The sequence below is a fragment of the Oxyura jamaicensis genome, chromosome 15 (genome assembly GCF_011077185.1).
Source record: "Oxyura jamaicensis isolate SHBP4307 breed ruddy duck chromosome 15, BPBGC_Ojam_1.0, whole genome shotgun sequence".
Lineage (NCBI taxonomy): Eukaryota > Metazoa > Chordata > Aves > Anseriformes > Anatidae > Oxyura > Oxyura jamaicensis.
This window is the reverse complement of record NC_048907.1, coordinates 3,636,408-3,659,409: the sequence shown is the minus strand read 5'-3', so window position 1 is coordinate 3,659,409 and position 23,002 is coordinate 3,636,408. Positions and strand designations below refer to the sequence as shown.

The following is a 23,002-nucleotide window of genomic DNA, read 5'->3' as shown; positions in this document are numbered from 1 at the left end:
TGGTTATGTTATAGCTGGTTCAGCAGAGCTCTTGTGCACCCAGAAGGCTGCTTTCAGAGCCCCGCTTTCCAAGTGGTGAAAGACAGAGCTGTTTGCTCTCTGGGCTGCAGCCTCGGGAGGTTTGGATTTAGCTTATCATGTGAGATCAGAATTGCTGCTCTTAAAATGTCAGCAGTGAGCTATGGAGCAAGAAGAGAGGAAAAAATACTCTTTCCCAAACTTCAGGCTAGGCTAGTAAATGTCAGGCATTTGCACAGAAGAAAGTCTCGGGGCTGGGAGGTTTGCTGACGGGTGGGCTTTCTGCAAAAGCCTCTCAGTTCTCCCCCAGGTCCCTGTCATCTCGTACGACAGACAGCAAAGCCTCCTGCTGAGGCACAGCTCCCAGGGGCTGCCACAGCCTCGCCTGGCTGGGAGCACTGCCCTCCTGTGCAGGCTGCTGCCAGTGGAGCAGGAGGGGCAGGCAGAGCCATGCCAGGTACGGGGTCTGCCCTGAAGGGCTGTAGTCACCAGCTCTGGGAAGCACCGCCACCTTGCCAGGGCAGTTGAGAAAAACCAGGGGTGGACATCACCAGTGGCTCAGAGGCCACCATATAGGGAACCTTCGTTTGAGGGGGAGAGTTTACACTATAAATCAGAGGAGAGAAAAGGAGTAAGGGCAGAGATCTCCAAAGCCTCTCCTGGTGAGGGTGCATGGCAGCACAGGCTTGACTGACTGCAGTGGCAGGCTTGTTGATTGAAACATTGCTCTGCCAGGCTCCTTGGCACTGAGGTCCTGCTCATCAGGACAGGCATCCAGATGCCAAAAAGAAAGGGCTTTTCTTTTTCAGACAGTGATTGCAACTGCCTTTGCAGGGCATGGAACCCCGTCTGCCCCAGGCACTTCCAGCACATACGGAGAAGCTGAGGACAGCACGGCCCCTTGGGCGCAGGGCTCTGGTTTGGTGCCTCCCGGTGCTGCCGGGGCCATGACACTGCAGCAGACAGCCCTGCCAGGCCCCCAGCTGCGTGCCACTCACAGGAACATCCCAGGGATGAGCGCAGCAGAGAGCTGAGGAAGGGCCCCGAGCCTGTTTTCACTGCAAGACAGAGAGACGGCTAGAAACGAGCCAAGTGTTCTTGCAAAGGAAGCAATCCAAGGCAGGGGAAAGTGAATTGCATTAGGAATTAAGACCGGAGGTGCTGGAAATACTGATTGTCCAAGCAGTGGTACAATCCCAGCTTCTGGCATGTTTAACATCTGAACGCTCCCAGGCTAACTATAAATGCAGCAGGGCTCTGCTGCATGCCCAGGTCAGGGAAGACTGAAAGAAATGTCTTCCAATTAAGTGCAGAAGAGGATCTGGGCTGCCTAGTACTTGGCATAGAAATAGGTAACCAGCCTGGTGTCTGGTACAGCAGGTCTGGAAGGGAGCCTGCTGAAATCCTCTGTCCCACCTGCCTGCGCAGTGCAAGTGCCATGCTCAGTGCATCCAGGTCTTGTGATCTGTCTCGTTACACTGAAACAGGGACAAGTGCAGAGACAGGTACTGATTTGTTAGAAAATCCTCTGGGAAAAGCAGCTGGGTGGAAGCCTACTTTCCTGCAAACCAGAATATTTCTTGCCCACAGCATTTAGCACAAAGGCAATGCCGGCACACAGAGGCCAGGAACTAGAGACCTGTAATTTGCCTTTGCCATCTCTGGGCCACTGGCGTTGAGTGAACGTTTCATAAGTTCTTTATGGTCTTGAACCGTGAGGCAGGATTTCCAGGACATCTGCTGCAGGCAGGGATCCGGTCAAAGAGAATAAGAGAGAAGCTCTTGTCTGCAGAGCCTGGAGCCGGGTCTTGGGTTGAGGATGGAGTGAACCTGGGCCATTGGGGTGGGACGCACTGAAGCTAGCAGGCTGTGTGTGGTTTGGACTCGAATCCTGGCAGAACTAAGCTCCGGCCTTGAGGCTAGTTGGTGAGGGCTGGTCGGTGAGGGAAAGCCATGGCTGTTGTTCCAAGCTCTCCCCTCCTTCTGCTTCTGCTCTGGTTGCAGATCTCAGCTCTTCACGGGCCCAAACTGTCATTGTCAGGGATGTGGGATTACTCTCAGTCCTCAAGGAGATGGGGGCTCCTTCCCAGCCCCTAGAGAAGGAAGAATTTCCCTCCACTCATTCTACACCAAGGCAGAGAACCTGGGCTTCTGGATGAGATGGGATTTATTCAGAAGGGTGGAGCATGGTGTGGCCTGAAAACAAAATCCCAAAGCTGCAGCACCAGGGTCCCATCAGAACTGGCAGGTCATCTAGCGAAGGGTGTTCACAGGCAGTGTATGGGAAGATGTGCACATCCTCTTGGCTCTGGACGGGCTGACGGGATGTTTTTCTTGTAGGCTGAGAGCAACAAAGAGGATTAATCTCTGGGAAAAAGGAAAAAGGGGGCAATATGTTGAAGTGGGTTTTCATCAGCCTTGTGCTATTGTGTGTGTATCTCGGGTTTACTAATGAGTCGAATGAAAAGTAATCAGGAGAAGTGCTTGGAGAAGGAGATTTTCCTGTATTTACTTTGGATGCGTGTCCACTGGAAAAACATCTTCCAAAGCATTTTCCTTGGCGACGGGGGCTGTTTCATTTGGAGAACAATTGATGGTGATGATGAGTGGTATTAGATGTGATTGCTGTTCGACAGCTTTTTGATTTGCCTGCAAGTCAAAGCAGCAAATTCCTTGTGACTGCGCACGTGTGCGAGGAGAGGCCGGGGAGGTGGTGGCCACGGACAAGCCAGCGACGTGTTCGATCCTCGCCAGCCTCTTACCAGGTGAGGTGCAGGGTGTTAGTACACTGCCTGGTCTTGCAGCAGTGTCTTGCAGTGCAAACCCTTATTTACTGTGTGCTCCGCATTTCCACTGGACAAGCACTGCCCTGCTGTTAGCATACCGCAGAGATAGGTTCGATCCTGGTAGGGAAAATTTGCCAGCAGCGCTGTGCGTGGTGCATTTACAGGAACAGACTGCTCCCGGTGACTTTCTGTTCCCCAGATCTAATGGGGTGTATCCTCGGCTGATGCTGTCCTGACACCCTCTCACCCCTTCCCAGGACAGCCGTACCACCTGGAGCCCTGCGCATCCCTCCCCGCCTGTCCCCTAGCTCTCTGCACTGGCAGCTCTTAGCAGAGGGGCCACGAGGAGGGTTAAATCAGTGAATACCATTTGTCTGTCTTCGTTTCTGAAAAAGGAACGGCCGTCTGCCACATCCATTCCCTCTCTTGCCGAAGCTTTCTCCAAGCGCTAGCCTGTGGTCTCAGTGGCACAAGGAATAAATCCAGTGCAACTTTGCTGAAGTCTTCAGAATTGCTCCCAGGGTAACTGAGAGCGGAGCAGGGGCCCCGAGAGTTTCCTAAGCTTCACAGCCATAGCCACAAGGCAAATAAAATGAGATTAACCAATTACAATTAAAATGAGAGAGAACTGCTTTTGACAGTAATTTTGAATTTCCCCTAAAAGCAGTTCCAGCTGTGACCTCTGACTCGTGCAGTGCTCGTCTGAGATCTGCCCCTGGTTGCTTGTTATAACTGGTGCTTTCAAGGACGTTCAGTCCTGCCTAACAAGAGGTTTCCTAGGAAAAAAAAAAAAAAAAAAAAAAAGAAGAAGTGAAAAATGGAAGAGGAACTAACACAAGGCATCCCTGCAGTGAGGCACAGACCTGAGAGCCTTTCTGGCAAGCAGACAAGACAGGCCAGGCAATCTCCAGTGGATTCGGTAGGTCAGTGCTTGTAGCAAGTTCCCCCTGCCCAGCAGGGCTGTGTTACTGTCATGCGACTGAGAACTCCATCCTGCAAATTCCCTCATTCGTCTTGATGTTGAACACATCTCTCTTCCCACAGAGAAGCCGGCTCTGCACAGACCTTGCCTTTGCTTTGGGAAGAGAGCAAGGCTGTGTCTGCAGGACTGGGGTAACTAGCCTTATTCTTGTCTAGAGCTTTGGAGAGATGTTTTGTTACGCTGCAGTGCCACACAACCCGCTTTCATCATGATAGCACCCAGTCCTTGCAGACGACTTAGTTCCTTAAAACCAGTGGGTGGTTCTGACTCATTCTTTGGCCTGTGCCACTGTCCTCTAGCAGAGTTTATCCATGTAGTATTAAAAAAAAAACAGCCCCAGAGGAGGGGATTTTGGAGGACTAGTGAGGGACAAATAATAGAATTGGGGGTGGATTTTCACCCAAATCTTATCAGCAACCAATCAGAAGACCATGGACTTCTCTCTGCCAAGCTGCTGCTGCCTCTTCCCATGGGGAACAGGGAATTTCCCCTTGGAAGGATCAGAGCAGGGCAGTGCTTCTGCAAATCCTCTCCTCACTTCAAAACAACGGCACCAGCAGCATTCACAAAATTCAAGGCTCAGCTCTCTGGGAAGGGTCTGTATGGCCCTTAGGAAATCAGAGATCACTTGAACCTTCCCCATCTTGCAGCACAGGCAGATCAATTCCCCGTGCTGCAGAGACAGGGCTATGAGAATGGTGACCTAAGCCAGTAATTAGGAGGGTGAAAATATATATAAAGTTGCTATTTTTACTCTTCAGATGCAGAAGGTGAGAGGGAGAATAGACAGAGATAAAGAGAAAGGTGCATTACCCGAGTCAGACAATGTAGTATGTTATTTATTCTGTGATCTGCCAGATTTCAAAGCCTTCCAGGTGCCGAAGCACTCTACTGTTGAGGTCAGTGCCACAGTCACCTTTCTTTGTAATTTCCTTTCTCATTAGTGATTCTTAAGGAAAGCATTATGCTATAGAGATGAGGTCTGAAAGCAATTTTGGAGACAGTAATGCTGTTTGCTACCTCCACACCAGTTACATTTATTTAATTGGAATGATTCGCCTTGCATTCAGCATTGTCACACCTGGGTGACTTTCAGAACTGTTTTGTGTAAACCACAGTCCGCCCATACTTGGCATGATCTGGTATCTCTGCATCTGCAAACACCATTGTTTGATTTATGAAGTACCTGGCTCTGCATATGAATTGCTACAGTCTGGTCCCTAAAAACTTTGATGATGTACATTTCCTTAGGTAGTGCATCTGAGCATTTTCTATTCATGTGGCTTTTCCTACAGTCTTGTCTTAAGCTTCCTTGCTATAAATTAAACTGATTTCTTCATGCCCTGCTGGAATTCTGGAGAGCAGTCACTGTCCCCTTTGCAAATATTGGAAAACCATTATCATGTTCCACTCATTCTTCTCTCTTCTAGACTAAACAAACTCACTTCCTTCCACCTTTCCTTACAGGTCATGTTTTCAAAACCTTTTTATCGTTCATTTCATTCTCTTTGCGCACGCTCCACTGAGTCCATTATCTTCCCTGAAACCGCCACCCCAAACTGGACCTGGCTTTCGCACTGTATGGGTCAAATCTCCCACTGCAGAGCAAATCTCGTCTGAGCTCTTATCAGCTTCATTACATCCTGTTTGGAGTTGTGGTCTATGATACCCAGACAGAGCGTTCCCAAAATGATTTGCTTTTTCAGCTATGTTCCATTTGGAGATATTCAGGCCAAATCTTAGGGCAGCATCAGATGTGCTCCTCCTCAGTTCAGAGTCCCTCTGCTGTGTCTCAGAAGGGGCTGTGCAGGTGTTCTTAGTTTAGTTTTCACAAAGCAGATCAGCATGGCTGAAACCAAACCTGTAAAGGATACGTTTCTTCTTTTCTCTGCCTGAAATCTCCCCATTTGTGGAAAAAAAAATAAAATAAAAGGAGGGAAAAATATATCCTGGACAAACTAAACAGCCCCGTACCCGCCTCATAAGATCTTGCAGCCCTTCAAAATATTTGCTTAGTCTCCCAGTATCTTGGCAGGGTACACAGGTATTAGCGCATGCAGGTGTTCTTATCCATTGATCTCAAAATATTCTCCTCCTTGTTTTAAACATGGGGATACTGAAGTGTTTGGAGGCTCGGTTTTCATAGGCAACAAAGATCCCTTGCCCCATTTAAAGTCAGTGGAAAATGTGGGTTGCAAGCCAACTGCAGAACTGAGCTTGAAGTGACTTGCTGAGGTCCCACGGAGAGTTAATACCACGGCCAGGAGCTGGAGCCCAGGTTTCCTGAGTCTGTCCAGAGTCTGATGAGCAGGACCAGGCTGCTTTGCACTCCATCCTATAAACACAACCAGCACAGCCACATGGTCAAACCTATGATTTAATGCCCTGAGTAAGATCACGGTAGGTGTCACAGCATTCTGGAGAAGAGCTGGGTTGATCACGGCCTGCTCACTAACTTGAAATCTTCTTGTTCATCTAGTATTTGGTTGCAAGTTGCATAGCTGAAAAGCCTGTTAAAGAAAACAAATAGCACCTGTGCCAAGACCTGCCATATTCCAGCAGTAAAAGATATTAATAGTTTCCAGGTCTGTAGTTTGTATGTTGCCTTGCCAAAGCTCACCTGCTCTGTGTGAAAGGGAAGGCTGCTCACTGCTGGTCTGTGAACAAAAAGCTGGTCTGTCAAAGACGAATCTGGGGGAATTTTTTAAATTCCAAAAATAGACAGGAGGGAAAAATGTGCCAGTAAGATGGATCTCATTTCATTTCCCAAATCCCTCTGGTCTCCAGAGTTCATTCTTTGCTCTTAATGTTTCATGCTATGGCTTATTTTAGTCTCCTTGGTGGAAAGTTTAAAACATTTACTTAAAGGCAACGCTTCAGCTGGCATAAACTGTCACAGCTCTCTTGGCTTCAGTTGCCTTCAGCAGAGGAGCTGCCCTTTAGCATTTAAATTGCTTATTAGAAAGTGGAAAAGTGAGTCGCTTGAAATCCTCTGCAAAAACTAAAGAGAATGGAGAATGAAGGAAGGGGTCACAGTATGGATCGCAGGTGAGAAGCAGTCTTTCCACATGGACAGGTGCGAGTACAGAGCACTTGCAGCACGTCGCTACTCTTCAGATCCCCCTCCAGAGCAGCTGCCGCTGCCCCCCATGCTGGCACCGCCGATGGGCCGTGGTGCCAGATCTGCTGGGCAGAAGGACGGAGGCTGCAGGCATTTCTTGCAGGACAGCGCGGGTTGCTGAGCACCAGGTGAGCCAGCCCTGAAGCCAGGTAAATTGGCCGTGTCCAAATGGTGCTTGTTGTGCCAGGGAGATGTGTGCAGAAGCACCCAGGGTACTGTAGTAAACGTTTTCCAAACTGTTGATTAATTAGCGGGGGAGATCCTGACTTGGAACACATCAACCCACTTGCTGCAGCCTCCAGCCAGCCTGGAAAGTTGCCATTTCAGCCATATGGCTGCAACGAGGGCTCCCTCTTACATCTGGCGAGTGCCAATGCCCATCTGAGAGCCATCTCACTTCCAGACTGCATCTACGCTGACCTGTTTTGCAGTAGCATGGCACTGGCATCACTTTCTAGCTCCCTGCTCATCTCCAAGCACTATTTCCTGCCTTGCCGCATTGTTTTCTTTGTCTTCAGAGAAACTTCATGTTAGTCCATGGCAGAGTGGTTCAAAAGTATCAGTGGTCCCTAATGAGTGGGCCCTTCTTCTTCCTCTCTCTCTTGCCTTCAGCATCACATTCGTCTCTCTCAGGCTGCAGATGTCCAGCTCAAAGACAGCTCAGTTCCTTGCTCATGCTCTCTCTCCCTGCCCTAGCGCAGCTCCAGTGATCATGCCAGGGCTAAAACAGGACTGTCACAGTTCCCATTCAGCTCAGTGCTTTTGCAGGGACAGTTTGTAAGCTCTTTTTGTTCAGCATATCGTGAAGAAGAAAAAAATATCAGCAAAGCTGCATTATGCTTTCCTTTACTGTCCAGTTTCACAACATCCATCTGGGCTTACACCATTTATGATGCTGGGCTCCTGCACTGGTCTCTCTGTCTGGTACACCCGGACATAAACCGAACAGTCACAACCCTGACCTCACTGGTTCCCTGGTAAATCACATCAGCAAGGCTATTCCAGACTGACACCAGCTTGACTAAGGCCAGAGCAGACTGCCAAAGCCCAAAGGATAGGAATGGTTATTTTGCCTGCGTCCTGACTGGTTTCGTGTCTCCCTAAGAATGTGTACACTTCCCTTCGCTTTTGCAACAGGCACCAGGGTGTTGACGAACTGCAGTGCTGCTATTTATCCCTTAATTACTCCCATGACTCACATTAGAGTAACAATTTTCCATAGAAACAAACACAAGCAGAGCTGACACCGCTCAAGCTGCCTTTATTTTGAAACATGTTCTCTACTTTGGGTTTCAAGGGTGGTGACTCAGGAGGCTGCTTCGCGCTCCTGGTGTTCAGGTTTGCCAGCCAGAGGAGTGAGACCCACTGGGTGCTTGCTTGCTCCGGGCTGGGGAGGAAGTGTTAGAGATGCTGGACTGCACTGTGTGGGGCTGAGCATCGCTCAGCACGCTGATCTGGGGGGATGGATGCTGAGCATGGCTCAGGACAAAGTGTTTCCTGCCCCCAGTGGTCCCAGGGTGTTCGTAGGATGTGTTCATCCACTAGTGCTCTTGCCAGGATGCTCCCTCTTTTTTATTTCCTCTTGAGCAGCTCAACCTGGGCTGCTGTATCGTGTTCTTACATGTCTCGAGAACTTCAAGCAGGGAGAGCAACGCAAGTGCCATCCCTGGATGTTATCTGGAGATATTCACCCAATTCTGTGCATCGTGTTAATTACAGGTGCTACCGGTGCATGGGGTCGGCCCTGGCTGAGTCAATTCTTTAAAATAATTAATGAAATAATTAGCTGGCAGGTCTCAACCACATCCTCAGGGCCAGCCTGGCATCCATTCTGACGCAGTCTTATATGGACTTGAAATCCTCTGAAGCTCTTTCCCTGTGCTCAATACTTGTAAACCAGTATGTATATGGGAGACAGGATGGTCCAGAGGGCTCCTTTTCTTTTACAGACTACCGTGCCTGCCTTGGCTGGGCATTAGACTTGTCAGAAGTCATCCTAGTTCTGTTCATCTGTGCAGCCAAGAGAAACAAGGCAGAGCCACAGCTGTCTGCCTGATTTTTCTACTTCCAGCTGCCATGATTTATAGCAATTAGGTGTCCCTGGTGACAGTGTCCCAGCTCCTCCCCACCCTGTGGGGCAGGACCAGAGATGTGCACGTCTTTCCTCAGAGCTGTAAATCTACCCCAAAATCATACAACAGAGGGAGCCTTTCCTGGGGCTCTGCCACCGGCACACCTCCCACAGCAAAGCGAATGCATCCAGTTTTGAGGCCGTGGCCCAGCCTCCCTGCATCCTGACAGGAGGGAAAGTGGCCATGTGCTGTCTCTTCCCAAGCTAGAGGACTCCAATATCAATACAGGTGAGATACGGGAGTGTTCAGAGCCCTCAGCCAGGAAACAGGGCCACTTCACAGAACTGCTGCACGCAGCCGTGTAAAACAGACCTGCTCCAAAGTGCTCCTAGCATCGTGGAAAAGGCAAGAGCAAGCAGGTGGGTGCAGGAGGAGGGATGTGTGAGCAGGGGGAGATGAGAGTAGCAGCACCCAGGGCCAGGAGGCTGCCAGAGGTGCCTGCTTTTCCTTGCTCTGGGTCTTGCTTTGCACCCTGCAAAAAGCAGGGCATGGCCGAGCTGAGGGAGCAGAGCCCCGGAAAGCTCAAGAGAGGCTGACTCCAGACAGACAACCTGATGCTTTTGCCATTGTGTGTTTTAGGAGATTGTACCATTTGATGCAGTCTGTTAGAGTTGGCTGGTGACACATTCTCTGTGCAGATAAAGTTGCCTCGGCATTATGCTTCTGTGCTCCCCCTACACACACCCCTTAACTTTGCGAAGTGTGGTTTAAAAAGAAAATGTCAAAAACGCAACGTTGGCTGTGCAGCCTCTCCAGGAAATGCCTATAGAAGCTGTCTGCGCAGGAAATATCTACAAAGGGAAGGGGGGAGGGCGGCAAAGGCGCAGACCTGGATTCATCTCTGCGGACTGGGAGCCCATGTGCAGCTTCTTCCCTTGCACTTCCTCAGGGCTGTTGGCTCTCTCTTCGCTTTGCTTCCGAGGCCCCACACGTTACAAATGGTTTTCACGATGGTTTGTCAGCCTCCCACCATGCCGGAGTCCCACTAAGCTTCTTCTCTGAAGAAGAAACTTGTAGCTATGACTGAAGCCAGATTTTCAAACAGGGCCAGAGCTCAATAAACCACTGGGCTTTTCTCAGAGGAAAGCCCTTTGCTTGCGTTTTTCCCTTTTTTTCCCCTATGCCTTGGAGTTGAACTAGGACTGAACCAGTAGTACAAACATCAGGCTGAATATCTCTTCCCCGGTGGACTTGTCTCTTTGTCTGCCTCCTGTATTGCTTCAAGGTGCCGATAACCAACGTGTGTGCCTCGTGGAACTGTCCCGCTCCCTCAGGACTGACAGAGCCCCGTTATGTGGGGATCTCAACCCTGCCTGCAGAAAGGACTGGGAAGGAGAGAACCAGGAACAAGCCTTCCCTGGCAGAGGGATGGAGTAACCAGACAGTTCTTCCAGCAGCCGGGGCTGTGTTTAGGCAGTGTGAGCCCCTGGGCCTGAACACCTGAAGCTTCCAGGCATGAGGCCAGGATTTTCACTTCACCTTGAACAAAGGTGTTTTGGGCCCATCTGGGGAGGCTCAATGAGTGTAAAGAGATCTGTCTGTGTGACCAGGAAGCAGGACTTGCTATTGTCCCTTTCCATGGTCCCTTTTCAATCAACTTTTGTGTGGTGATGCCTGAGGAGGACCCACCAGAGAGGGACAGGACAGGAGCAGAAGCCAGGTAGGGCCATGGTGACCATCACCCCCTTTCTGTCCCACCCACGGACTCCTGTTAACCCAGGGACAGCCCCTGTTTGTCACAGCACAGTGTCACAGAGGCCATTCCCACAGGGATCCATGCACGTACAGCAGGGTCAACGCAGCAAGAAATGACAAATAGAAGCAAAGGAAATAAAATGAAAAAACAGTATCTCCCCCATGAAATCTTCACAATTCCCGTGTCCTGCCACAAGGTTGTTGCCTTGAATCACCTCACACAATTTGCCAGCTTCATGTCTGAGACATGAAGCACAAATCACAGTATCTTCACACCTCCACTTGACCTGGACTATTTAGCTTGAACAAAGCCAAAGCAGCCTCCCTTGCACCAGGAGGTGGCTCTGCCAAACGCCCCTTTCTTCCCAGATAGACTAAATAACAGCTGCCCAAATTCTCTTCTCCCTGGAGGTCAGTGTGGGGTGACAGCAGCAAGGTTGTGTTTTCGCATGGAGGGGCTCCAAGCCTGGTCCAGAAAAGGAGCTTAATTGCCTCTTGCATTTCTCCTGAATCAGGGACATCTCTGGAGTCCAGCAGCTTCAAAGACACGTCCCCTGCACTCTCTCATAACAGCATTTAGAAAGCAGCTTGAATTTCTTCCAGCTGGCTTCATGTTACAGAGATCCCTATCAGCACCCGGGAGGAAAGAATTAGCAAGAAAAACAAGCATCTCTTAAACTTCAGAGAGGAAAAAAAATGCTAAGAAAATGGCCATGTAAAAAGCATAAATTTAGTCCAATGATGCCCAATGTGCTCATTTCCTAGGTTGTTTGAGGTAGAAAGCAGCCCAACGACTGGATTTTCTTGTGTCAGCCAGAGACTTTGAACACTAATAGCAGGGTTTTATCGAAGCCAGACGCACTTGCACAGGTACTGTCTCTACGACCTCCCTCCTGGCCACTGGAAATGAGCAGGGCCCACCTAACAGTATTAACACCTGTGGAATCCACATGCCTGGGGACACAGGGAGTCACCAGAGCAGACAAGCCAACACACTTGGAGTTTCAAAGGCGCCCACTTGGCTCTTCTTGCCAAATTCCTTTCTAGCCCCTGCGAGAACTTCTCGTGGCTCTCTCTTCCCCCAGAAAAGCATCACTGTTGCAGACTTTTCCCTCTTGCCAGGAGATCAAGCAGTCAGGCTCAGGGTAAGCGGTGGGAAAGCCTGGAGCAGGCAGCTCCCGTAGTAGCAGAGAGCTTCCCACACCCAAGGTGCTCCCCAGATCCCAGCCGGTCGGTTCTGTTGTGGTTATTGCTGAGCCGCCTCCTCCTGTGCAGCTGTCCCGCGCCCCAGCCCGAGCCCTGCAGCCATCTTCGGCATCTTCCCTTTGGTACACAGGCTGACTTGCTGACATGTGAACAAATCCTTTTAAAGAACAGATACCCTCCGTTTCAAAGAGCAAAGTCCCGCGGGCAGCCGGGGAAAACTGGCACAGGGCACGGACTGAATTTGGTTTTGCTTTGCACTCCCTGCGGTTCTTCACACGAAAGGAGGAGAACCGCGTGGCATGAGCTGGGGCTCGGGGACCAGAAGTTGGTGCCTTTGCATGTTAGAAACCATTTCCGTTAGCCAGCCTCACAAGCACTGTCTCTGTTTCTGTATGTGGGATCCCCCAGTGCTGTTTTCCTGCCTTTCCTGATACTTTCTCTTCCCCTTTCAGTCTGCTGATGGGCCCAGCCTCTCAGTGTCTCTCTTCAGAGGAGGCATTATGTCGTGCCACCACTCCTCATGCTGTTCTTTTCTCCAGCAAGTTTCCATTATGACTGGAAAAAAAAATCTGTCAGCCATCACCTCTGCTTTTAATGACCTTTGGTTGATTATTGAGATATTACTCACAGTTTAATCGTCTTCTCTTGCTCTATCTAAATAAAAAGATGGATAGATACATAGATGGATATAAAGGTGAAGAGAAAGAGAGATAAGGGGTAATTTGTGGTGATTAATGGCCCAAGCAGAGGCAGAAAGGGTGAGAAATTGCACTGAGCAGCACCAGTTTACACCTTCCAAGATACTGACTTGCTCTAAAACATTTCTAATTACCAGAAATCAATGTATTGTCTGCTTGCCTTTAGTGTGCAGCGAAGGGAAAATGCACAAGATGCAATTAAACCAAACTTACAGCTTGATGTTTCAGCTTCCAAGAGTCAAAAAAGTGAGTTTGAGCATATGTAACTTCAGAGACAGACCTAATTTTCCCCTCTTGCTGAGAAGATTCACATAGCAACAGTGAATGGGGCTTTTTCAATTTGCTTTATCCTGTGTGTATTTAAGATAACCCTTTTTTTCCAGAATTTCATTTAGCTACTCATACTACAAACACAAGGACAGATGGTCACCAGATCAAACTTAATCAGCATTCTGTGTGCTGGATTTCAAGCTTAGAAATTCATCTGGTTCTAGTAAAACACAGTCTGAAACCTGCCTGATGTTTAACTCAGCCACAGAATTGTATTAAATTTCTAAGCCTTCCCGATCCTTACAGGAGATTGAGAAGGGAACCATCAGGCATCTTTAAAAAGGGGTTGATTAGGAGTTTAATTATCGGATATCAAAATCTGTTCTGTTGCTGGTGTCTCACTGAAGAGCAGCATTTTTAACAGGGGTCTGCAGTTCTGTGTTTTTCTTCTTGAAATTCACCAGGGCTATGTGTAGCCCTGGAGTAAGAGGATGCAGTTTCATGTACAGCCCCTTACACCTTGCGGAATTCAGGGTCTGACCTCAGCAGTGTGCCCTCTGTCAAGGCAATTTGAACCACTTTCCCGTGGCTTCTTCTCATTCCTGTTCTCGTCAGACTTCCCTTTTCTGCCTCTCATTGCTGGTGGTAGGGCAGCAGGGCTGAAGCGCTGACGTGTGCCCCATCCCAAGGAGCTGGTGCTGCACAGAGAGGACAAGCAAGCAGCTCCCCAGGGCCGAGGCCCATGGAGGAAAGCTTCCAGGCTTCATCGCCCTTCTAGACTTCTGCAGAATAGCACGCAGGTATCCAGGTGCATCAAAAGCCACAGCAAAGCCTCCTTTGCCTTAGCAAAAAGAAGGTTTCACTCTGTGTCCTTAAATCCTCTGTCCTTCAAGCTGGTGTGCTGATCTTTTTGCCCTCTTCGGCAACACGCAGCTATTTCATCCCTCATGCTACAGCCTGTTGGAGATGTGTGTACCCCTGCATCGAACTCTGCTGCCTTTATTTACATAACTGTGGCATGGGGCTGACTGGCTGGAAACCAAAAACCGCTCCAAATGGCACAGAGGCGACAGCCATCTGTGTCTTTTTCACATTCGGTTTCATTGTTTTAGGATCAAATCCAACCGCTGCAACCTCCAGTAACTCTACACTTCTCGAGGCTCCGAGCTTTCCATATAGCATGATCTGTGGTTTCGCTGTGGAGAAGCAAACCTGGAAAAAAACTTGTTGGACTGGATCAGAAGTATTTTAGTTAGTGCAGCAGGAGCTGCCAGTGGTGAAAATAGCACTCCTGGAGCATGAATGAACAGAGCGGTGTTTCCTTCTGTGCACATTAGACAATTGAAGCCCAACTCAGCATTATGGTTGTGCTGGACAGTGTGCTCTTGAGGTGTGTTTCCGTTACCACGTAATAAATGTAAATGTTTTTTATGAGATACCCGTGGACGGAAGGAATCTGGGGTTTGCTGAAGGTTATTTTGATTATGTGTATTCAAAGCCCTCCTGTTTGGCATTAATTAGTACAACGCAGCGTTTTGCAATTTCCCAGCACAGACACATCCAGATTGCTGCTAGGAATTGGAAGTGGCATCACCCACCACCCACTCCTCCGCCCAGGCAGGCAGCACTGAGGCGATCCCTCCCTCGGATGAAGCCTGTGTATCCCTCACAGCCCCACGGCAGGGGGCATGCATGGGAATGCATGCACTCCGTACTAAGGAAACACCGCGTAGGAGCTACTGGGGGGCGGGAGTCTGCCCTTGCTGACAGCCAAGAGAGAAGGGGATGTCTGCACGTTTCCTGCCCGTTTTATCCTTGCTAGATCATCCAGGTGTAGGAAAAGCACCTGCTGCCAGCCCCACACTGCAGAGAGAACTTAATGCTGTGCACCAAAGTGCCAGGTGGTGAAAACTTTTGACTCATGTTTTTCGATGGTATTGCATGGACCCCGTGACATGGAAAGTACCAAACTGCACTCACATTCTCCTGCTTAGACATCCCACCGTGGTCAGGCTGACCCATCTGTTCCTTGCACTGCCCTGAGGGTGCTTCTGCCACTGACTTTGGTGCATTGTTGTTTTGTGTCCTCGGTGCAAAGGCTCTTTTTTGGTTCTTTCTCACTGCTGGTTACATCTCGCCTTGTGCATGGGACCGTTGGCCTCCAATGCTGGAGACGTTCCTTCTGTGCTCACTGCATTTACACGTTCAATTACCCATTAGCCATCAACTCGAGCATCCCATATGGCGTGAAGGAGGCCCTTCCCAGTGAGTAAGGAATGCTTGGGACAGCGTGGAGCACAGGTGGGGCACAGTACCAGCCCCGCAGCCGGCCCCTCGGAGCGCCCATTGCACGGAGCCCGCGACCACCATCACCATCCCCACGGCATCACAACCCCGCTGTGCGCTCAGCCGCTCCCAGCACCGTGGTTTCTGCCCGCTCTCTGCAGTGCCATGGCAGCCTTGTCTGTACCAGTTAATTGTCTTTTTATGCCTCCAGCCTCCCTCCAGATATTTTATTTTTTTTAAACTCAGAAATACATTTGTTGCAAATAGATGCCAGCAGCTCCTGGTGCCAAGAAGATGCGGTGCTCCTTCTGCTTGCTCTGTTTTCCAGTGAACCGTGTCATTTTGTGCTTGTTTCTCTGTGACCTTTGGAGCCCATTCAAAGTCATCTGCCTTTTGCTTTGATTCAATTTCAATCCAGCGCATGTTGCCAGCTGATTTGCTGCCTGTTTTTACACATCGCCAGCAAATCACCACCTCTTCATATTGTTTAGACAGTCATCAAATCTAGGCCTGCCAGCTCTTTTTGTTAATGGACTAGGAAGGCTTGGTACATCTAGCTGATGTGACCAGAAAGGGACCAGGAAGCTGCTTAGCCCCAGTTAAATCTTTAAAGCACAGTGTGGGACTTCTACAGGCAGAGCAGGGTCAGGCTTCACTGGGCAAAGCTTTTTGGCTGCTTGTTGTGGACCCAAAGTCTGCCTGTACGTCTCCTGTACCTCGCTTTTCTGCTGTAATCTAAAGATGATTTAAAGGCACATGGTTACTGGTTAGATAGGACTGTGTCGGTTTTACATAGCACGGTGAGTGCCGTGTTTATCACACGTGGCCCACACCTCCTGGGCTTTCCACTGAGATTTCACTTGTGTTCTTCCTCCTTTTTTTGGTTCTCTTCCCATAAATCACCAGAATTAAAACACGTGAGTGTTCTACATGAGGTGGGGAAAGCCAGTAGCAGCGCTTAAACGAAAAGTTACCCATGATTAGAAAACATGAGTGTAAACAAAAACAGCCTTTTTGAGTTTCTTCTCCCCAGAGGCATGCCCTGCAAACACAAACAGGGCTGGCCTGAGGAACACAGGAACAGCTTATTTACAGGCAGAGACACAGAGGTAAGTGCAAAGCACTGTGCCGTGAGACCTTGCCCTGCAGATGTCCCTGCCCTTGCTCACCAGATCAGCCTCTGAAGGGACGGGGGCAGATTGTGGGCTTAGCCATTTGCCACATAAGGGTCTTTGCTGTCCTGCATTCAAGCCTGGCTCAGGGCTGGAGGCCACATGTGGGAGGGATGTTCCCTCCAGGAGGGCTGAGCTGCTCTGGGCACCTGACAGCCCCGGTACCTCTCACCCCAGCAGTTCACTGCCCCAGAACTGCTGGGACCTGCCTTAGCACCCGTGGGGCTGTGGGCTGCAACCCCGGCTCGTCCAGCACTCCCTAGGGATGCACAGCTGAATACTGGGGAACTTTAATGTTCCTCCAGGCCGACAGAGCAGCCGGCAGGCTGCAGAGGTCAGGGGTTAGTCCTGGCTTGGCTTTGATACAGTCTTTTGAGCTGTCTGAACCTCAGACGCTCCATGTCTACAGTTACGCATCTGATCCCGATGGGAGCTCGTTTGGTTGTGCAGCCACGTAACAGAGAGCTCAGTAACAGAGCATTTGCCAAAGCTTTGCAGTTTGCACTCAGATCCACGCTGCCAAGTCCACCCACAGGTCCTCCTGCCACCCACAGAGTCAGGCACGGCGACACGAAGCCCGGTAATGCCTCGCCTGGGGGCTATGGGCCCCAGGGGACGGCCGCTAACGTGGCCCAGGGAGCCCAGCACAGCCAGCCTGCCTGGTTCACAGCCTGCTGCAGGCACATCTCAAACTTCTCATGAAAGGCCAAGGAAAAAGGCACCACCAGAGCCCTGTTGCTGGAAGGCAGCCTGGGACGGGCCCTTCTCTTGCTGTTCCAGTGCCCACGTGTGGCCAAGCTCTGCATTTTTTGCCTTCTTGCATCCAAGTGGAGGGCAAACTCCTTACGAAGAAAGCAAGTGTCCTCTGCTGGCTGCAAGCAAAAAATGCATGTGGTGATACCCGGGCTAGGGACAGCATTGGAGTAGGAAAGTTATGTGGAGTTTGCAACCTGATATGTTTTAAAGATGGACAATAATCCAGCCGTGAAATGGAGCTACAAGCCGGCTGCTTGCAGCACGCAGCATGGACAAAGGAGGGGTGTCAGGGTGTCTGTGCCTTCAGGCTGGGAGTGCAGGGCAGGGTGCAGCCCTTCTCCCCGAGCAGTTCCCCCGGACATCCCCGGTAAGACACGAGATGGTGCAGGCTGGAAGGGGCAGGACAGGGACAAGAGATCGGAGGTGTCCGAGGCATGGGAGCAGAGGAACTCCCCAGCAGCATGAAACCCATTTTGGGCAGTCCCTGCAGGAAGGACGCGAGTGCAGGGGCCGGAATCCAGCATGCGCTTGTGCTCCACATTTCTGAAATAATCCCTCAGAGATCAGTGGGGTTTCACATCTTTCCCCATCTGTTCCTAATCCGTTCGCTTGACAGATGCCAAACCACCATACCCTGTATGGAAAAACACAAAACAAAATACAAAGCCTTCTATCTCGTGTAGTTTTGTTCAGAAACGTTCCCTGGAGCCCAGCTCTGTTTGTGCCCTGGCCGTGCATGGAGGCCCCCGGAGGAACCTGCAGCAGGGGCAGATCTGCCACCAGCGGGATTTTCACAGAAAGGCCAGAAAAAGGATGGCCAGGGCACAGCCTTGTGTCTGACAGAGCAGCTTTGCGTTCATGCAGTGATTCAAGCTGGTGATTACCTGCTGCTGGCACCCCCCTGATGCCATGAAGCCTCCACCAACACCTCGGTCCTGTTACTCCAGGTGCTACAGGCTTGCACAGCCACTGACAGTCCCGGCCAGGCAGGAGGTATGCGGAGAGAAGGGATTTGCCTCGCTAAAGGTCACAAATGAGTGGTAGGGCCAGATGGAAAATCAGTAGCCTGGACCCCCTAGGGGTTCCTGCCACTTGCTCATGCAGCCTTTCCTCCCAGCATTATCTCAGAGTTCATCCCTGCAAAATCTGCTGAGGATGTGAGCAGCAGTGTTTTAATGGCATCCATGAATACTTTATTTAAGGCTGAGACTCAGCGACTGCAGCACTGTCATTATCATTGGCTGGACCAAACCATCTCTGATAATAAATAATATAGGATTACTCCCAGCATCTAAAAATACCCTATCTTAAGCTGTTCCCATCCTCATCCTATTGATCAGAAGGGCTGAGTGTTGGCAACAGCTTATACAGTAAATGCAGTTTAACTTTCTTCTTACCAAATACTGCAAACTGGCTCTTTTCAGGATGCTGCCATGTAATTTACAGCTATATCACTAACTCCTTAATAGTTGCCAGGTTCTTTGGAGTCCTTTGAAACCAAACACAATAGAAAGATGTGAGCCAACACTGACCACACGTTTCATGTCTGCAGATTCCTACGTGCCTTTTTGGTCTTTTCAGCAAGCAAGCTAATGGAAACAATTCTGTATCTTCAATGCAGGATGATGAGATTTCAGAGCTCCCCTGACTAGTCACAAGAGAGAATTGATACAGCTCTACAGCAGCCAAATGCCAGCACATCTCTGCATCTCAGTTTTACCATTAACCTCAGGTAAGAGGGAAGGGATGGAGAGATTTCCTCTTTGCATATAATTTGCTTAACCAGTCCAAAACACAACCCTGCCAAGTCTGAAAACAGGGTTGAAAGAGTGACAGTTAAATGCCTGTGTACTTTGTCCATGACCCCCAAGAACGGAGTACTTACATGAGGTTTGGATGAGCAAAAAGGAAGGCTGGGGGAAAATGGCACTATCTTGGGCTGCTAACAACATCCCATCCGGTGCTCTGTTCCGATACTGCTTCACACTAGCATGTTAATTTATGTTAATTTATGTGAATATAATAAATGTATTGTGGTTTAATAATGATAATTTATGTTAATTGCTGAAATGTGTTAATATAAATAATTATTAACAGGATGTTAATGAATGAAAACAGCCTGTGCCTCCCCAGTTTAGTAAAGGTAGGGTTTGGGGTGAAGGAGTTCCTCCTGGCTAACCCGGCATGTTTTGCCGGTACCTCCCAACTCCCTGAAACATCAAGAGGAACATCAGCAAAGAGAAACACAATATTTTTTAAATGTCTTCACAGCAGCAATCATAATAAAAATACAAACCTGAGGTTTGTAAAAGTGTAGCAGTAAAACCACAGACATCTTTACAACTCCCAGACACACAGTGCTGCCCAGCAGCAAGCACAAAACCTTCCCGAATGCAAGGAGCAAAACTATAACCGTGGAACAGGCCTCATTACCTTACAGCCTGGAAAACAAACAAACAAACAAATGAAAACTATACATGACACCAATTTGCAGGTCATTACCATTCACCATCAGGGAAGATGAAACAAAATCCCTCCATTTTTCTTCACCTGGAGACCACAGACAGGAGTTGTACGGAAGCAGGATGCTGCACCTCTAGGCGAGTACCTGGGTTAGGTTCCCAAAGCAAGCTCAGATCTTTGTGCTCTTTCCTGATCATTTAAACCCATTTTCTTTGCAGACCAGATTATAGGCATCTGTACCTCCCTAGCTAACAGTAAGCCTGTTTCGTTCATGGGAATAGAGATCATCTCTCTCAAAATGTGAGGCAAGCCCTCAGGCAACGTAGCTCAGCTTCCCAGTGTGCTCTGGCAGGTTATTTAATATTTCCATGCCTTGAATCTCCCATCTGCAAAAATGAATGCTGTATTCCTCCCACCCTTTGTCCAACAAGGCTTAAAGCTCTTCAAGGTAGGCATTTACTTATTAGGAGGAGGCAAGGGGGAGCTGTGTCAGCAGCGGGCTGGCTGTGTGCAAGACAAGCCTGACCTTGGGCTGGCTGTGGGGCTGTGCGTGGAGCCAGTGGGTGATTCAGTGGGACACAAAGCCTTCAGCAGGATTATAAAGCACAGAGTGTGGTTGCTGGAGGAGTTTCTGGACCCCCTGCAGTTGTTCAGGCTAGCACTTTCTGCTGTGCTTGACTTTGCTCTCAGGTACAGCCACGATTTAGAGTTGTCCACCTGCCTGCCTGCCTCGCTGGAGGAGGCATCAGCCCGCTGACCCCGGGACCTGCTGAGACGATGGTACCGATTCAGCTATTGACAGCTTCAGTGACTCGTCTCTTCCTCTGCCATGGAAATGAACCCATGTGGTAGCAATGATAGGAAATTACTCAGAGGAAAGGAAAAAAGCTCAGCGTAAGCCAGGGCAAAAAGTCTAGAATAAACACAGCCCCGGCCTAGCACCGTACAGCTGTCAAGTCGCATTGCAGTAGGTTTCTTGATGCCGATGATTTAACGATTCTTTGGCCCAAGGGTACATCTCCCACTGCATATCTGCTTCTCCAAAGCCGCTTTATCACTGACCTGAAAGGAAGCAATCACGGTCTGTGTGTAAATGTATGTGACGAGAGTTAATGCATGGTAATAGCGACAGCACATCTAGCGGGTTGGACAAAATGGACAAGGTTCTCCATCTGTATTTTGCTCCCTGAACATAGAGGTCACTGGCCTTTATCCTAATGATCTGTGATAGAACCCAGTAGGCAGAGCCTGGGCATACATGCATAAATCCGTCAGTGATTGCTTGTACACTTAGAACAGATTGTATTTTATTTATTTATTTATTTTTGGAAAAGCCTTAGAAACAAAAATGCAGACGGCACAGGTATTCTTTTGCCCCAGGGAAAAAAAAAAAAAAAAAAAGTTTGGTCTTCTTTTACTTACAAAGCATTCACAATTTGTCCTTTTACATTTGTGGGCAGATTGTCTAAGCTCAGCTGTGTAGCTGAAGAGCTTTTTGAAAGCTGTTCTGGGCCCTAATCACACCGTTTCTAATTGAAATGGGAACCCTTACTCCTCAGGTCTCTGGGAAAGGCCCATATAATTGAAAGGTGGGGACTGCTTTTGAGATTGTTCGGATTTGTACAATCACAGAATTCTGGCCAGCATCCACCCCATGAATTAGCGCTGAAAAATAACGGATTTTCTAAATGTGTGCTTGGTAAAGTGCAGATAAGGGAGCTGATCCAGCAAGGGTCTGCTGCCTTCTCCCAGGCAGCAATTACAGCAATGTTTTACTATTGGGGAGCTGGTCAATTCACTTGCACATTTAATGGATGAGATAAGGGCAGCTTGCACTAAGTTAGCTTTCTGGTGAATGTATGATAGATATCAAGGATGCGAAGCCCTTCTGGCCGCCCGCGGGGAGCTGCCTGTGTGTACTTCCAGAGTAAGGCCAGGCAGACCTATTTGGAGATGATGCTCTTGTACTAAAAACAAACAGGGATGCTCCCGAGCATCCCAGTATAGAGCAAATAACTGCTTAAGGCAGCGATGGCCAGCGTGCCACCTCTGGGAGCTGGCTGATGACCACGCTGTGCTCAGCACTGTTTCACCAACAGCAAGCCATGCTGCAGCAAAGTTGCAAGAAGGATCTCGGTCGGTATTGTGCCTTCCTCCGAGCACAGAGGTATGCATGCGGCTCACGGCAGCCTGCTCCCATCCTCCAGCCTCGGATCAGGCACCTCCTGGATCCTGACCCGCTTTCTCCAGTTCTGGTCCTCAGTAGTTGCCTGAGCCCCTGCTTCAGCCCCTGTCATCAGATGCTATTTGTTTTGCAGCAGGAGGCTTCCTCTTGCACCAGGAACCCTGCTGGCCTAAGTGTTGTGGAAACAAAGGTAAAATAACAATAACTAAAACCAGTCTCTGCCTTAAGGAGCTGGCAGCACCTCCCTTATTTCTTTCAACTGCTGTAAATAAATCCTTGGTCATGGCACTGTTTTCCAGAGGACGATAAAAGGAACTGTTGTCACCCCCTGACACCGACTTTTCCTGCCATTCACTAAGTCTTCCCCTCCTTCTTTTAATCTTAATTTTGTTAAAAATCAGATCTCATCTGATGACTGCTCATTACCTTAGAGGCTGTTGGTAGCGGGGGGACCGAAGGCTACACTCCTGCACAGGGCTGCGGGAGGAAGGTTGGCCTGGCCAGTGTCACTGCCATAACTGGGGTATTTCAACTGATGACTCCCCAGTAGGATGTCTGATGGCAGAGGCACTACATGAGGACTAGTATACACATCTCTTACACGCACTTATGTACATTTGGTTCTGATTTTTGGAGTCTTCCCTTTGGATTTGGGAGGGATCGCATCACCCTTCAGATTTTAACATTCTGGTTGAATTTCATCCCAGCTGTTGTTCCCTGCTCTGCCCCAAGCTCTGGGAAAGACTCCGCACAATTTTCTTCCCTCGTCCCGTTCCCAGCATCGCCCTGCTGCCAAGAGGAGAGGACTCATGCAACCTGCAGGCTGCCTGCATGCAGGGGGTGGCAGCTGCTCCGGTACCGTCTCCTTTCCTGCGGGGTGAATGTGAAGCTAATCCCAGCTTCTCGTCTCAGCCACACTGATCTAGTTAACGGTAACGCCTTTGGCTTTAGGGAGTGGAGGAGTCTGGATTTAGATCTGCATCACCAGAAGCAAAACGCAGCCAGCAGTGTGTGCTGGTGTCACAGATGCATGGCAAAGTGAAACAACATCCACAGGCAGCGTCCCAGGAGAGGTGACGAACCCCTTCTGCTTCCAGCCCTGCAGCCTGCTGCTGTCTCCTGTCCTTGAAATCTGTGCTCTTTAAAAAGCAAGTGACAGAAAATAGGGAGAGAGAGGCACCTCAAGAAACAAATAGCCAGCAACAGGGGGAAGATACACTGCCTCTAAGGTT

General features: G+C 49.4%; 1 long non-coding RNA gene across 1 annotated transcript in view; it reads left to right on the top strand.

The window, feature by feature from the left end:
- The window catches only part of LOC118174777, a 113,428-nt gene extending 91,140 nt beyond the window's left edge, over positions 1-22,288 (top strand). The window contains exons 15-17 of the long non-coding RNA XR_004754770.1: positions 18,675-18,854; positions 20,276-20,552; positions 21,904-22,288. This is a non-coding gene — a long non-coding RNA (uncharacterized LOC118174777). The remainder of the gene's footprint in view (positions 1-18,674; positions 18,855-20,275; positions 20,553-21,903) is intronic.
- The last annotated feature ends 714 nt before the right edge of the window (positions 22,289-23,002 follow it).